The sequence below is a fragment of the Colias croceus genome, chromosome 24 (genome assembly GCF_905220415.1).
Source record: "Colias croceus chromosome 24, ilColCroc2.1".
Classification (NCBI taxonomy): Eukaryota; Metazoa; Arthropoda; class Insecta; order Lepidoptera; family Pieridae; genus Colias; species Colias croceus.
Genome location: NC_059560.1, coordinates 185097 through 202376, shown reverse-complemented (window position 1 = coordinate 202376; position 17280 = coordinate 185097). Strand labels below are relative to the sequence as shown.

Here is a 17280-nt window from a genome sequence, read left to right as displayed (position 1 = left end):
TTACATTCTCTATCGAAGAAAAGGTATTGTTATAGGAAATTCTATTTATAAAATATATAATCAGCTTTGACTTTTAATAAAAGTATTTCCCAGAAGACATCATTATACCAGAAGGTAAAGACAAAGAGTAAAAGAAGTTTTTCTCGAATATTTTACATTCTTCAGACTTTCGCTGGTCCGGGTTCAAAGAAGCCTCTATTATAAATTCTTCCTATTATAGAATTTAATATCCGACGTTCAAAGTATTCGAAATAGAAATATTAATTAACTCTAGCGAACAGCTCGACGGTAATTATTTCAAATGAAAATCTTAATTTTGTAATTAATTGCCCTTTTAATAAATATTTATCTCATGGAAAAAGACTAGCAAAGCCAGTTACTAGAAAAACAATTTTATTCACTGTCATGCTGCATTAAAATTTAAAGAATATATGAATTAAATGTGCTTGAAAGAAAAACTTACAAAACTTTTCACTTTACTATAAGGGTGATACTATACGAGCGGTTTTCCCGCCGCGGGAATCCGCTTCTGAACCGCACTAGTCACAATTTAATATGAAAGTTGTATGCTGCATACTACACTACGCGGTTTCCCGTCGCGGTTCACAGGCGGGACAAATTCGACCGCCGCATGCAGCGTCAAACCGCCGCTGATAACCGGCGCTTTAAACTACACGGGCGGTTTCCCGCTACGTTACATCATTCGGCGCGGGACCTTGGCGCTCGCTCGTGATGTTCAAATGAACAGAAAACAGCGATAAACCGCGTCCCGTGTAGTTTAATGGTCTGCGGCAGCTTTGGCGAGCGGATTCCCGCGGCGGGAAAACCGCTCGTATAGTATCACCCTTACTTACTTCATCCACATTAAATCAGTAATTTCGACACTATATTTAACAACATTTACACGTACTTCTAAGTCCAACAAATGTACACCCCAAATAAACCTATGACTTCTACTTATACATTTTATTTCTCGCAAAAAGCATACGTAAACTAAAACAAACATACCAAAGGCATACAATCTAAATCCTGACACATGTCACCTCCATACAAACTGCCTGCTTAGGACCCCAATTACTCGGGTCCGAACCAACCCGCCTAATGAGCTCCCTGATTGCATAGTTTTAAATGTTTTTACGTATAGCTGAGGTAATGTTTCCGAGTTTTATTATGTTCAGTTTATTGTTTTAGTGTTATCTTGTTTTTGTATGTTTACATGATGTCATCAACGGTCATATTTAAGAGGGTTTTAGTACTTACATCGAAAATATGTTAGATTTTATATTATAGAGGTTACCCTAATTGTAGAGCCAACTCTACTTAAAGATAGTGTTTCAAAAATTAGTCTGCCTATTAAAATTGAGGCAAAGAAAATAAATAGTAAATTTTTCTGTTTAAAGCGCATGCGAGACGCTTTTTTCTTTTAAAGTAAGAACCAAACTGTCAGAAATAATTTAAGTAATCATTTTAGCTAGAATTGCCATCATTTGATATCTCGAGAAAACAAAAAGTCATCAGCATAGTCTTCAAAATCGATCAAATTCATCGATATAAAACATCCTTACTAGAATACACAGAACTATTCTATACCACATGTGATAAATCGAGTCCATCAATGCACCGAACCATTATCGAATCCATCGAGTGAGCAATTAATACCGACTGGATTACACACGTTGATGACATCCAATACCTCCATACTCCATAGCCTGTGATACTACGGCCATTGGAATAGAATTTACAAGCGCCAAAACCATCATTTAGTTTGAAACGCAAAAAGGTGGTTTAATTGATTATTTATCGTGTGAAACTAGGATTATACAATTAGTTTTAGTGGCACGATTGAATGTTAGTGTTAGTTAGACGGTTCGGCAATAAATAAAAGTCTATTATAAAATCCTGGTAAGCTTCTGAAAAATAAAGAACGAAGAGAATTTTTATTTTGTACTTAACAATATCATGGTTTATGATCCTTTTCTACCGCTATAAGGGATCATTAACTTTCCTGTGTTAGACATTTGAGTTCCAAATAATTGTATATTTGAATGTATAAAGATTCTCTTCGTTATTATAAAAATATGATGTTAAAAACTGCGTTTTGATAAGAGAGAAAATGTCACGTACTTTTTGATGCTACAAGCATTTTTGTGAAAGTCCACAATATAATTTCCTCTAAGCTCAAAATGTATCATATACCATTATATTCTTGCAAAAGTAATATATCTTGTTGACCAGCGAGTTTGTATGCAAATGTTGGACATTCCCGGCTTTTCGTTGATACGTATGAATTTTTGCACTTTCATACAAAATTTTCACTAGAATAACATAACAGGTTAACATAACTAGTGTTGTATGCAATGATATTATATTTAAAAAGGTGTAGATAGATTAATTATTAGCGCTAAGAAGTGGCACGTCGAAGTGTGGCTAATTAGCCGCATTTTACTTCTGTTGTCTTTCTTTTCTACTTTGACGGCTTACTTTGTGTGTTTGTGTACTATTTTTAGAGATCGAACGTTGTGTTGGTAACCTTTTCACACCTTTTACTTAGGTACTTATAATATTATTGGTCGTATTATAGTGGCTCTATTGCCGTGAAGCTCCGTGAACACTGAAGAGGCGTGTATGGCGTGTGTGGCGTGAATATTGAGAGTTGTCACGTTGTTCACGTGCGTTCGCGCCGGTTTCGAGAACGATTTCGAGCATCCTGGTGCTCAAAAATTATGGTGGAAGAGCACCCTTAATGTCACTGCCATAAAAGCACAGATCTAATAGATCTGTGCATAAAAGTGAGTCAAATGATAGGGAATCATTCTTTTTTGACAGGTATTTGACGATTCGACGTTGACGAGTACCGAGGTTAATATTTGCTATAACCCTTAGATATTGTATAATAGCTTTTGAAGCCAAAACGAGGATCATAAAAGCTTGTGTTATGTGCCGTGTTGTTTTGTAATCTTATAGCAGGATGTATTTTTAATATTATGGCAAATAAACGTTTATTTTCGAAATGTCTTTGTTTTATTTATCTGCATATTATACTTATACTAGTGGTCCACCCCAGCTTCGCCCGTGGTACATATTTCGCAATAAAAGGTAGCCTATGTTCTTTATCTGGGTCTAAAGATTGTCTGTGCCAAATTTTTATCGAAATGGGTTATCGGTTTAAGCGGAAAAGCGTGACAGACAGACAGAGTTACTTTCGCATTTATAATATTAGTAGGGATTTAATTGGGGTAAGGTACACACACAAAGTACATCATAATATATTATCTAACTTTGCATCGTTATTTTCAGAAGTACCTAAGTACTGAATCGATTTTTCCAAACAAAATTAAAACAACTATAGATCAGAAAACTCTTTCAATACGACATCTGGAATTCATAACGAGACGAATTTGAATAATTGTCTTTGAATTAGTTTAATATTCCATTCACAGTTAGATTTCTTGTAAATTTTATCGCAAAATAACCGCAAGAGTTTCTTTTTCTATTACACTATTTAATAAATTTTTTGAATACAGTTTTCTTCATATTTTATTATAATTATTATAATCATATCAAATAACATTTCTAAATCCATTCAGTTTTCCATAATTTCAGTAAACATGAAATATTATAAAAATAACTTTATTTACAGTGAAGAGCACTCTCATAGCAAAATATTGAAGCTAGGTTCAGTCAAATATTCGCTAGAGCGATGCTGACGTTCATAGCTATCTAGTATTAGACTGAAACCTAGATACAGGCAGAGCGGAAATCATTAAAATATTTCTAAGACTTGTGTATTATTTGTTTCTTAGAAATATACGACTGAATCATATTAAGTATTAGTAGTATTCACGAAATGATTGAAGTTGAAGTTAATTATGGATTCCAAATAAGTAAACACATATTACCAAAACCCTTTCTTCCCTTCTTTTTAACAAGTATCTAATTGCCTTATCAAGTAATAGAGCGGTATTAGTTCGAACAATTACTATACTAAATATAGTGATTTAAATAAATTTAGCTACACCAAATAATTGTTTAATTTCCCGTTATCGATATCATTTAAAATGTTTAAATGTGTAATATTTTAATATCGCTCACATACCTACAAAACTAATATTATTGAATTGCTCTTCAAATTGTACAGGGAAAATATTTTTATCAATAGAGAAGTAATCGATTGCAGATGCTGTACAATCAAAACAAAAATACAAAAGCAATTTTATGAAAATATAACATTAATTGTATATTTTAAATACATTTTGCTTGACTTAAAGACTATTTTAACCTTTATAAAGTAAATTCAATCATATTACAAAAAATCGTGGACCAACCAAAAGCGGATTTATTCATTTCAATTTCAAATTTAAATTTTCTTTTCAATAATATCTTTAATACATTTTAAACTATCCTCAAACCTATATAATTTTTTAATCTCAAACCTACTTTCATAGCATCCATTTTACAGGGGTCTACATCTTAATGTTCTAGAATATTCTATCAAATAATATAGTAAAAAACATCTTAATATTCTAGAACGTTCTATAATAACAGGAATGTTACACAACATGTACTCGTGTCTCGTCAGAGGACGCGACTCTGCGTCGCCAGCAATTTTGATTAAGTTTCCTTGAGGCTATTCCACCTAATTGAGTGTTCATGTTATTCATTAAAACCTCTTTGAACCCACCCTATTTTTTGGGGTTTAATGAAGACGATATTTGAAAGTATAATAATTATAGAATTTTGCTATATACGATAAGTAAATCACCAGTAAGTATTTATTTATATGAACGATTTGCTTTTATAAACAGGAGTTCAAATATAAAGTTTTTATGGAGCTTAATAGTAATTCTACACTTATTAAATAGCCTTCTTCTTTTGATGTGTATTAATTACATCGAAAATATTTACATAACTTCATTTAATAAGCTACTTTATAAAAAATCGTACCAAACTCAAACACAAACATTTATTTATTCAATTAGACTTCTTTTAGAAGCACTTTCGAATCACCATTACATACTTTAAACAATTACCACCGATTCGGAAAGCAGTATCTATGGAGAAGAACCGGCAAGAAACTCCATAGTTGCTCTTACGAATAAACGACTTCATCTTATCTCCCTAAAACATCACAATAAAATTTCCCACAGGAAACCCAAAGCGAATCAAAAGCCCACTGATAAAGTAATCTCAAATATCCGATTATGCCTATAAATGGCCACTGCACCAATGATATTTTATGTATAGATACGTTATATACTCACAAGATATCCAAAAAAAATGCTTCCTATGCAGTGTCAGGCACACACAAATACAAGTTTCATTTTACTTAATTTATTACATTGACAGACTGTATAAGAGAGATGGCTCTAATAAAATGATATAAACAAAAAAGACAAAGATAGTTTGTCACTTCCGCGCAGGTGTAAGCAAAAGTCACAAGAATTCACCAATTAAATATAAATAAACAAATAGTTGCCATGGCAATTGGCATAGACTAACGACACAGAAGGTTCAATGTTATAGATGTTACGTTTCCTGCACACGTAAACAAATGTGACAATTTCATTTACTATTTAATTATTATTATGAAGTTGTATTAAAATGAAAAAAAAACTTTTTTGGAGATATAACTGTATTAAGCATTTATTACTAGCTATGGTGTTCGTTTTCGGTCATCATCATTTCACCCGATAAACACCCACTGCTGAGCATAGTCCTCCTTATAGAACTCCATACGGACCGATCTTACGCTATTCGTTTCAAGGCAGTTCCCGGAACCCGTACATGGTCATCACTCCAACTTGTAGGATATAATAATAGTGGTGCCTAGATGAAAAAAAGTATGAAATAAAGGAAAGGATGAAGTATAAGCCTTTTTTATCTAAAACACAAATAAAATGTATGTTCAATAGCTATTTACAGAAAAGCAAATAGCATTTTTCGTCAGTAGCGATAATCTCTACGTATATTCAACATCATTTTTGCAAACAAACATTTTTGCCATCACGATTTCATTGTAAGTATATAATAAATAGATATATTTGTTAATTACATGCACTGTGTGGATTTAAATATAAAAATAATCAAGTATTTACCCAAATCGAAATTAATAAAATAACCGTTCTATTTTCAATAATCGTATCTACATGATAATCTTTGAACACAGTGTGCGCTAGCTTTGTCACACTAGTGATTGAAGCAATGTTTTATCCCTTTCATTATTTCAATACAAGTGTCAAGCAAGTGTCATTCATTAATAATTGCAAATTGTTATTTTTGCTCAAAAATTATAATATTTTAATACATTTACCTGTGATATGATATTCCTCTATCTTTCTTTAATTTACTATCGTAATTTGTGCACTTTCTGAACACACAAGAAGGCATTATTGATAATTTTAACGTTTATATCAGCATGTGCGTTCGCTGTCACAAGTCACAATCTGACTGATTCCCATTGAGATAATATGAATATGGAGACGATACCGCCTACATCACATATGTTCCGCTCAACATACGTCATCTGGCGTAACTGCACTCAGTCGCTTGCTCCGCTCATTGGCGCGAACGTCACGCTCATTTTTTATTTGTTTTAAAGTGAAACGCATCAAATATGCCTACGTGTGTGTTACGATATTGCACAAATAATACAAATAATACGGAAAAGTGCAAAGGAATAACTTTTCATCAGTAAGTAACTAGATAATAATTTTTAAAACTTAGTTAGAGCAAAATTTTTGGCGGGCGACATTTTGTCATAGATTAAAAATTTAAGATATGACATTGGGCATGAAATAAGTGTTGTTAGTAATATATTTTTATAGTATAAAATAATAATTTTACATATTTAGAAAAGCATAAAATCATGATATATGAAAATCAATTACTTAATCACCAATTTTTTTTTGTTAATTGATTTTAATCAAGTTTTAAATTGATATTGTATAAGCTACTGACTGGAGCGTAGGTATAATTGAATTATTATTTATTTATCTGCACTAATATTTTAAAGAGGAAAACTTTGTTTGTTTGATTGTAATGAATAGGCTCATAAACTACTGGACCGATTTTGATGAAATTTGGCACAGACAATCTTTAGACCCTGAGAAAGAACATAGGCTACTTTTTATTGCGAAATATGGGGCGAAGCCGGGGCCGACCTCTAGTTCAGAGATAAGTAAAATTTAATATTTTTTCTATTCAAGGTTTCCATGTCTGGGCCGTGAAGAAAGGGAAAAATGGGTAAAATTTGTCCAAAACAACCGCAGTGAAGAAACCTGGTTACCATCCGATAGAACTTGCGTCTGTTCATTGCATTTTCGCGATGAGGATAAATATACCACAAAAGCGGGAAGGCGTTTTCTAAAGAAGTCTGCTGTTCCTTGTATTGATGTTAGTAATAATAATAAAATTTTACGGATTTGTATAACAAATAAAATATTATTTTAGCCATCACTAACATTATTATTATTTTATTTATTTTAGCCGAAGGTGTGCTACAATAGTATTGGCAATACAAGCAATTTCTGAGCCGGGAACATGTTCTGAGGAAAAAAAAATAAACGGCTTTTATTTTATTTTTTTCTAAAAAAGGCTCACTTTGTAAGGAATGAAACTTCCCATAGCCCTGACTGAACCTAAAACGCGAAAAAAATTAAATTATACCATATGACGTCACTATTTACATCATCCTATATTATATGCCAGATATTGTTAGCCCCGCGTAGTAAATAATAATAATATAATAAATTCTTTATTTAAGAGTAACAAAGACCCACAAAAATCACTAATACACATAATATGAAATATAAATCACAATAATAAAATATAAAATTGACATATCACAAATAATAATAATCAAAGAAACATACATAAAATCACAGAAAAATTAAATATAAAAAATAACAATTAAAATTAAGTAAAGTCAGTTTATACCTAAAATAAATATTAAGTAAGTACAAAGAAAATTTCAAGTCAACATGCATGTAATGAGTGGCACCCAATAAAATAGACAGAATGAAACAAAGTGTCGCCTCTATAGCGGTGAGTCAGTGACATCGCATAATCTATGACTGTCTAGCCGCCATTCGCGCGCCCCGCGCCGCCGCGCTTGGCGCACAGATTTTGTTCGTGGTGTCTGCTCCATATTCATATTATCTCAATGCTGATTCCACTGGTCCCAATTAGGACCAATTCACGGTTTACGTTTTGGTGCGTTGGTAACGTATCTACCTCTTGTTTCTATATATAATATCATTGCACTGCACTTCGTACTCCGGTCACGAAACAGAAATATTGAAGGCACGTGATCAAAGAATCGATTTGTTCTTCCAAACAAATAAGACGCCATCTTGTTTCATAAATCATCGACTGAATGTTACAGGATTGTTCAGTAAGGGGATTAGGAATGGAATCTTTTTTTGCAATGTTCTTGGCAGAACTTTATATATATTTATTAAGTGGTATTTGTATATTATATACAATAACAAAGTAAATAAAGTATTGCTTTGTACATTATTTTATAATAAACAACTTAATTATTTACTCATACCAAAATTACACTAGCTAATAATAACGTCGATTTTATGAATATTGCAATCATATTATATTCTAATCAGATAATCAATAAAAATTAATAATTAATATCGTATGTGGTTAAAAAAGCTATGCAGTTTAAAAATAACAATTCCCAATACATATTAGCATTCCATTAAAAATAAGAAACAGAATTTTCTCAGAAGATCTCAAACGTTTTGAAAAAAGATGGTAGATAGAATAAAGAAGCTAGCTTACACATTCTAACTAATACAAATACAATAATCAAACGTTAATTACACGAAATATCTAAAATATCGCACATCAGCGTAACAAAGGCACAGTTGATTGCATCTCTGATTAATGAAACCATTAATTATGTGGCAGTCATTACCTCAATTATTGCGTTTGCACAAAGGCTGTTATGCACATCAGCAACTATTATTAAGTCGCCAAATTGTATTGTGTTACACGACTATTTATAATCATTTTATTACTATAATTTTGCAATGTAGGTACCTATTGAGATCTAGTGTTGTGTGAAGTATTATGTATAATGTAATTTATAATTTAAGATATTTGCACGATCAACTACGAGCAGAATGTCTAAGAACCTATAAAATTTGTACCTCAGCTATGTAACTACATTCAGCAAATAAAGACAATTTGAATTTGACTAAAAAGAAGTGTAATGATTTAACATTATATTTAACATTATATTGCATAAGTTTTTATTTTTGTATACATTTAATTATTTGGTAATTATAATAGAGTTACCGTAAGTTTTTTTTTCAGTAAACCAAATGAAATCTGTTTAGAATTTTAATTGATATTTTAATGAGTGATAGTTTATTATAAAAGTGTGAAGTTTATTTTATTAAAGTACGTTAAAACATTTATACAATTTTGAATATTATTAAAATAGATCTTTGCAGATTATTCGAACACTCTACAGTGGAAAGTATTAAATCCCTGAATGTATAAGATGTATTAGATAAAGTTGCATAAATTCGTGTAATATCCGGAAAAGTCCAGCAATCCAGTTAAATTAATGTTGATATAGTAATGCTAAGAGACTTCAGTTCAAACACATCCAAGTCAGGCAAACCTGGTATTTGTCGATCTCCGCAAACACTGCGACTGGCGCCGTCTTGTTGCTCGAATTTCAATTTGAATAAGCTATTGTATTTATTTATGTAGATTACTTGGATGTTACATATTTAGTATTGGGATGCCAATATATACACTATGTTCTTACTATTAGTAACCAAACCACATGGTAAAGTCGATCAATATCTTGCGCTATGCGTTTTAATTTGAAATAAAATAAAAACACACCTTCCAAAAATAATATCTATAACAAAATATTTAATCGAAACTTATGTTTATACATAAAAAGTATTCGATATCAAAACTATTAAAAAGCTTCATTTTTGACCTGAAACGAAAGCTATATTTATTTTCATTTTGAATGATGTACAAGAATAATTACTTTTCTATTTCTTATAGCAAGTATGAAAATTCCATTACCCAGTATTACAAAGCAGATCAAGAATGTCTTTCACATCTAAGGATATCTAAAAAATGTACAGAGATATATAATAGTCTATATCAAAACATAGGCAACTTAAATTCAAGTCAAGCTCAAGTGAAGACACGAGCTAAGCTAGTATACTCAGATTGTTCTCCAGAACACCTAAGTTAAAGTTACAAATGTTACAGTTCACGGAATCGATCGATGCTTGGCGCTTTGCCAGCGTTTTATTGGCTATAAACGTATAAACTATACGCAGGTTAACTGGGTTTTTATACAAATAAAATAATGTGGTGTAATTATTTATAATTGTTTGGTGATTAAAGTGATTCAGGAAATAAATATGAAGTTAAGGATTTATTAGGAAAAATAATAATATTATCAAGAGCTTTGTTGAAGTGAAACTTCTTTATCGGGGTTGGAAAAAAATTTAGTGTAAAATTTTTTCGTTACGCGTGACATTTTTTTTTACAGGAAATAACTGAATAACAAAAGCCAATAGCAATTTAGTATTGCTAAAGTTTTCGTTTTCGTATTTTCATCGGAAGATGCAAGAGTGGCTAGTTTCCATATAAATAATATAATTATTTATAATAATTTGGTACATATTTCTATATTACTGTTATATAAGCGAATTAATTGATAGCTTGTTTATGTCCAACGTATTATGTATCCCCAAGAGACTTAAACCATAACAGCTTCTAACCCAATAGTTATGTAATTTAGATTATAAGATACATTATTACAGCATGTATATAAACTGAGTTGCGACGACTAGACAGAGAAAGACCATTTATTTCTTGCTGAAGAATGAGAACACTGGGAAAAATAATTAGAAAAGAGATTTATTGTTATTAAGAAAGCTCTTACAATAATGGTCTGTTTTTATGTTTCTTTATTAAATTACATAGTGATATTCTCGCATACATACAAAAAAACACACACACACGCAAACGCAATATAACGTAAGGCATCCATAACACAATTCCCTATAATAAACATATTGATCTTTACAAATAATTTAATAAAAAAATATACGTACAACTATAATATTTCCTAATATAATAAAAAATACCACCAAAAAAGCGTAAATCCATTGAGTAATAAAGCTTCACTCACGCTACAATAAAAAATTGTATTGAAGTTATTAACCTTTAACCTTCAAGTACCTGTAACAAAACAAACAATTATTAGAGTAAACAAATGTCCAGAAATATACGACATTATGATGAACAAATAAAACGTCTTTAAATATAATAAATAATAACATCTTATTGACGTACTATAGTTATGATATAGTTTTACTACGACTATAAAAATGTCTCTGGACTATAATCCAGAAGTGGCACGAACAACCTATGATGGCCCTTTAAAAAAAAAAGACGGGTTGCACTCCGGGAGTGCCGGCAGAAGTGAAAACTTGATTATTAATGTTCAGCATGTTTGATATTTTTGAATGGTATCCGTCTTACGCATGGAATATAAGGGCTTAAAAAAAAAACATCCGTCTTACGCTTTTTCGATACCCAACGCCGCTCAAGAAGTTTTCACTTCAAAAATACTACGACTATAATAATTAAAGTGGTCATAAAATATATTCATATCAAATTAATTATACATAATACATTGTAATGTATTATGCCTTCTTTCTATCTTTGGTAAGGACAATTATATAAATATACATATAATAAATCTTATCCGTACTTTAGACAATCAATTATTGACGATCCACCATATATACTAATATATTTTACCTATAATCTATATATTTTTGTAGATAAAATTCTCCAAAATAAAATGGTCGATTTTATGCAAACTTTTGTACACAGTCATCTAACAATAGGTCTCAAATAGGTCACCATTTTTAAACGTCTAAATAACAAGGGTGTTTTTACAGAACAACGTTAAGAGGTCAGCTAGTAACATACAAAAATACGAAACGAAATAAGGCTATCATTCCTGATAATGATTTCATATCTCTTAATTACCTGAACAAACTTGTTCAGCCAAAACCGAAGGCGATGTAATAAATTACTAATTAGTAAAGCAGATTGTTTATTTTCCCGAAGTTGTTAATTTCCGCTCTTCAATCTGTATAATATTTATCAGAATAACATAGCATGGTAAATCGTACATCTGGCTATTGTAATTAATAGATTTATTTTTACGAAGATTTTTATACTTTAACGCAAAATAGGAAATAAATTACGCGACATTTTAAAGCCTGATGTATTGAATTTTAAAACGATCTATATAATAAAACTTTCTGTAACATTTAACCATAGTTAAATCTTACCCCGTATTTACTTTATTTAAATTATATTAATAGAGAGAGATAGAGGATACGACGTATTCTCTAAATACTCGGTGTATATAATGATTTTCTAAATCAAAACAACATGTTTTGTAGTAATCTTCACACGTCAAATGGCAATTTGCTACACATTATGTGAGATACAATTGTGTAGCAAATACACAAATGCTGTGTTTATCTTGATTGTGTTAACTATATGCATACTACTAGTTCAGTGAGATAACAATAACATAACACGAGTATGTACTGCGTAGCTACCAGATAACCATTAGTTACAGAATTATAATTCAAATCTCTCGTCCCCAGTGGACAATTTAATTGCTGACGGAGCTAAAAGCACTCAAAACGATGATAAAAATATTATATTCCCTTAGAGATAAACGCTCAAATTCTCACTTTCACCGTATCATGCAAACCTACGGAATTTTATCCGGATATTAAATTTTTAATACTTTCGTGCAATCCCTTTCAATGTTTTATTCGTGAAGGTAATCCGGATTCGGAGCCTACAGGAAAATATATGTGGAAATAAAATTAGAATTTTAAAACGTTATCATCGTCGTCTGAGCCATGGTCCAATGTGGCCATTTCGAAAGCTTCCAATCCCCAGCGGCTTGCATAGACGCTCACTGCCTTTTTAATTAGGTCGTGTATCACTTTGGTTAGAGACCGTCCTACGCTGTGTCGTTCAGTTTCTTGTTAATTCGAGATTTTTTTGCGCCAATAGCCAGGCTTTTTATATAAAAAAAAAACTTATCATAAAATATCTTATCCTTTGCTAGATTATGTATTTTAAATAAACAAATTTTCAAAATCTCTTTATGCATTTAACAAATGCACGGCATTTAAGGAAACAAACACCTTGTAGTTGAAAATACCACAGTTGACAGATATACTACGTAAAATACGATGTATGGTATGTCAAATTTTCTCTGTAGAGCATTCAAATAAAATACTGTGTTGTTTTTATTATTTTGAATACTAAATTAACAGAAACAATTATCAAAAACTAACTCAAAACTCAGTATATTTTTCGTCGATATATTGAACTTTAAACTGTGTAAGCTTCATCTTAAAACGTCTCTCTTGAAGCAAACGGCCAATCAACGCACCCGATAATTTAAATACCAATAAATGCACACAGCATATTATCTTCAATAGCATGATGACCGTTCAAACCGCTTGTCAAGCATGCAGTATGTAATTGTCGTCAGTTTAACATCGAACCGAACACATTATGTAGTAGATAACACGTCATCTATTCAGCTTTGTGAATTATTGATGGGTTTGTTTGAGATCAAAGGATAGGCAATCTATGTATCTTTGTAACGAAGTGAAAAATATTAAATGATTTTGAAAATGAATTTACTAAAATACTTAAATAATACTCCTAAATATGTACGTTATTCCTAATGTCGAATTAATTTTATCCCTCGGGTAGAGGTGTGAGCGATCGACTAGTTCAGTAATTAAGTCTTAGATATCTTCCCATTTCCTCTGTAATAATAAAAGATCAACTCCCTCAAGATAAACTTGCTCAAATGTAAACTGTGCATTTTACAAACTTGTTCTCTCACTTTAATTACATGGCATTATAACGAAAAATTCCAACTTTCTCATAACACAAGATACAAATATAAAACTGAAATATTTAAGAAGTAATTGGAATTTTTTAAATAAAACTATAAGAATATTGTTCTCGGGACTTTAAATGGGAAGCTCAAGTGAACTTATACGAGCTTCTCGTACACTTGTTTTTAAGCTACACAAGAATACAATAACGCTTTTTTATTCCATGCTTATTATTTCCTGGAAAATGTTGCAATTAAAAATATTTTACGTATAGAGTAAGTAGTACGTTTTATTTCGCAATTACAATTAAACTATACTTTAAAAAAAGGTATAAAGCTTCACAAGATGTGTATCCATAAGAAAAATCTTATATTAAAATATAAATTTTAATTATTTATAACCATGTCTTCTTATATGGCATAGATGTAATTCACATCTGTATTAATAGGCGATTTTATTTAAAGTTCAAAAGATGAACTTTTTTACAGTTTAGTCGAAACCACTCCAAAGTAAAGATGACTTTTAAATTGAACAATAGGTACAGTGGTAATCCACATACAAACTTACAAATGCTACAAGATATGAAATATATATGTATTACAATCGATATGTTTGGCTGTGCGCCAGCTGAAGGTTGTATTGGCCGCGATCGGAGGAATATATGAACAAAGTGAATATTTCGTGTCGTTGACTCGAAAATGGAAAATAAAATGTGCATAAATTATACCTCTGTAACTGTATGCATAATTTTTGAATATTTCTCGCACCAAGATCGAATATTATAGCATGAAATTTCTTAGGTACTCAGTGTGCTTTTATACAATGTCTTCAAATATAAATATTCCTTTAAAGTTCTTGTATTTAAATTAAAAATGTTAAATGTATGTATGTCCATTAGTGCCAGATAACATTGAGTTCTATTTTCAGTACTCCATTTTCACTTAAAACGTCACTATTTAAAATATCACCCAGTAGAGATTCCATTAATATCTCGATCTGTCTAGATCACGATTCTAGGTCATTGCATAACAGCTAAAGCAGAAAGATATATCGGTAGCTAATCTTGTTTTATTTTCTATTGATTTCGTCCCAAATAGAATTACAGTGAAAACCTATTTTAGCTGCAATCAATGCTGGACGTTTGGAATTATACAGCTGTTTGCGATAAATGTTAGTTTAGATATTTTAGTTTTATAGTTTTAAATTTGAAAGTTTAACTTTTATGATGTATGATAAATGCTCGTATTACATAATTAGAAGGCCACAATATGATCATTGAACTATGAAACATTAAAAATTTATATATTAAAGAGACACAGGAGCAGGAAATAGGTACATGGAAACTCTATATTAAAAGTATCTTGCTACCTATGAACCAAAACGAACTACGAGGGACTTGATATGTTTACAATATTTTTATTTTCAATTATTCTTCAATATAGATTATAGTATACTAATGTTACAATCGATAAAGGTCCAAATCATAAATCATAAATGATCATGCAAACTTCTAAACGCTCGAAATATAATATATTTATTTCCCTTTCGGAAATTCATATTTGAGATTATGCTACGTGATAGCTTCCGCAAAGTAAATGGGTCATGTCAAGATTTTATACGGATCGCTGGTGATTTTTAAAGGTTTTTGATATTAAAAAGTATTGGCTCATTTTGTACTCTCCTTTTAAAATTGTGAACGAATTTCTGTACAATTTATGAAATATTTTAATGTTTATGACCGGCTTATTATTAACATTTTTGTCGTTAATATAATATTTCGTAAATGAAAATATACAACAATACTTGTCGCTGTTTTCAATATTTGATATTGTTTATCGATTCAATTCTTAAACTATTAGATTTGTTTAATACAGAAACCCCCGTCACGTACTGAGACGATTAAATACATTATTTGGCTTAAATAAAAAACTTGATGTGCAGGTAAATTAGTATTAACCTGCACACCAAATTCAAACCTCTTCAACAATATATACCGTAAGATCAATCATACAGATTTCCACTATTAGCATGGCCCAACCTCCTACAAGCGGATCACAATCTCGATATTCGCTCGGCTCTATTGGCTCGATGCCCAGTCCCCTTGGCACGCCTCCAACCGCTGTAAGGCTGTATTTACTACAAACTTTACAGACTTCTACTTCATAAGGAGACATGTGATAAATAAAATCTAGTGGGAAGATATATTTTCTACCGCAAAAAGGAAGTGCTTTTTGTTTTTTATGGGTGTGTGAGATGTTCCTGTTTTAAAATAAAAGATATGTTTTAAGTTCAGTGCGTTATATGTATGTAGAAACATGGATTTGACAATAAGCTAGGAAATAGCTTAAAATAAAGGGTCTACGAAAATCGTCTACGAAAGTCTACGAGATTTTACTACGCGCGTAGCTCTAAAAATTTCTTACGCATTAAGTAAATTAGTACAGAAAACTATCCTATTTATGTTAATTTGACTACACGATGAATCAAAATAGTTTATAATGGGATTTTAGCCGCTTTACTCAGATTACGAATACGCGATAACGTTATTGATAGTATGTACATACTATATAACTTACTATGCATACAACGCTGAAACAAGATCAGAAGAGAGCTTTTTAGAAAGAAACAACAGGAAAAAATAAAACGATATTATTTTTGAACCATTCCATAATTACTTCTTAGTAAGATTGTATAGCAAACATATAAATCAATAGATCGCTACAACTTAGTCTTTATCAGGCTCATCAATATATTGTTATCTGTTATTTCAATATAGTTTTAAGGATACAATAATTTTACGAAAAAATTTAATGACGACGTACATCATAAATAGCAGTTTGCTATTTTATACGTTTTTATGTCATCATTAACGATCCTAATACCAATCCAACTTATTCACATATTTCAAATTGCATCGAAACGTGTGTACAGTGTGTACATTCACAAACATTGTAAAATAAAAGCATTGGAATGAAGTGCAAACTCGGTTGTCTCAATAAAATAAATCGGAAAATAGTCGTGCATTCGGTAACACGAAACCAATGTAGTTTACATTTATCGGTATCTGAAGACAGAATAATAAGCAACGTTCTGCTGTCTAGATGCGATAATAATCATGGGATTTATATATTTATTTTTACAATAACATGCAACTTCAGGCAGTAATATTTACTACACAATATATACTACAATATAAATAAAAATAAATAAATAAATATTATAGGACATTATTACACAAATCGACCTAGTCCCACAGTAAGCTCAATTTTAAGGCTTGTGTTGTGGGTACTAGGCGACGATAAATATAATATTTAATAAATACATA

General features: G+C 30.9%; 1 protein-coding gene and 1 long non-coding RNA gene across 2 annotated transcripts in view; one reads left to right on the top strand and one right to left on the bottom strand.

The window, feature by feature from the left end:
* LOC123702916 (complexin) overlaps positions 1 to 17280 on the bottom strand; it is a 169004-nt gene that overhangs the window by 112645 nt on the left and 39079 nt on the right. The gene's annotated exons all lie outside the window — the stretch shown is intronic.
* Positions 6632 to 7450, top strand: LOC123702917. Its single transcript, XR_006752934.1, has 2 exons — positions 6632 to 6690; positions 7206 to 7450. It is a non-coding gene; the product is annotated as an uncharacterized LOC123702917 (long non-coding RNA).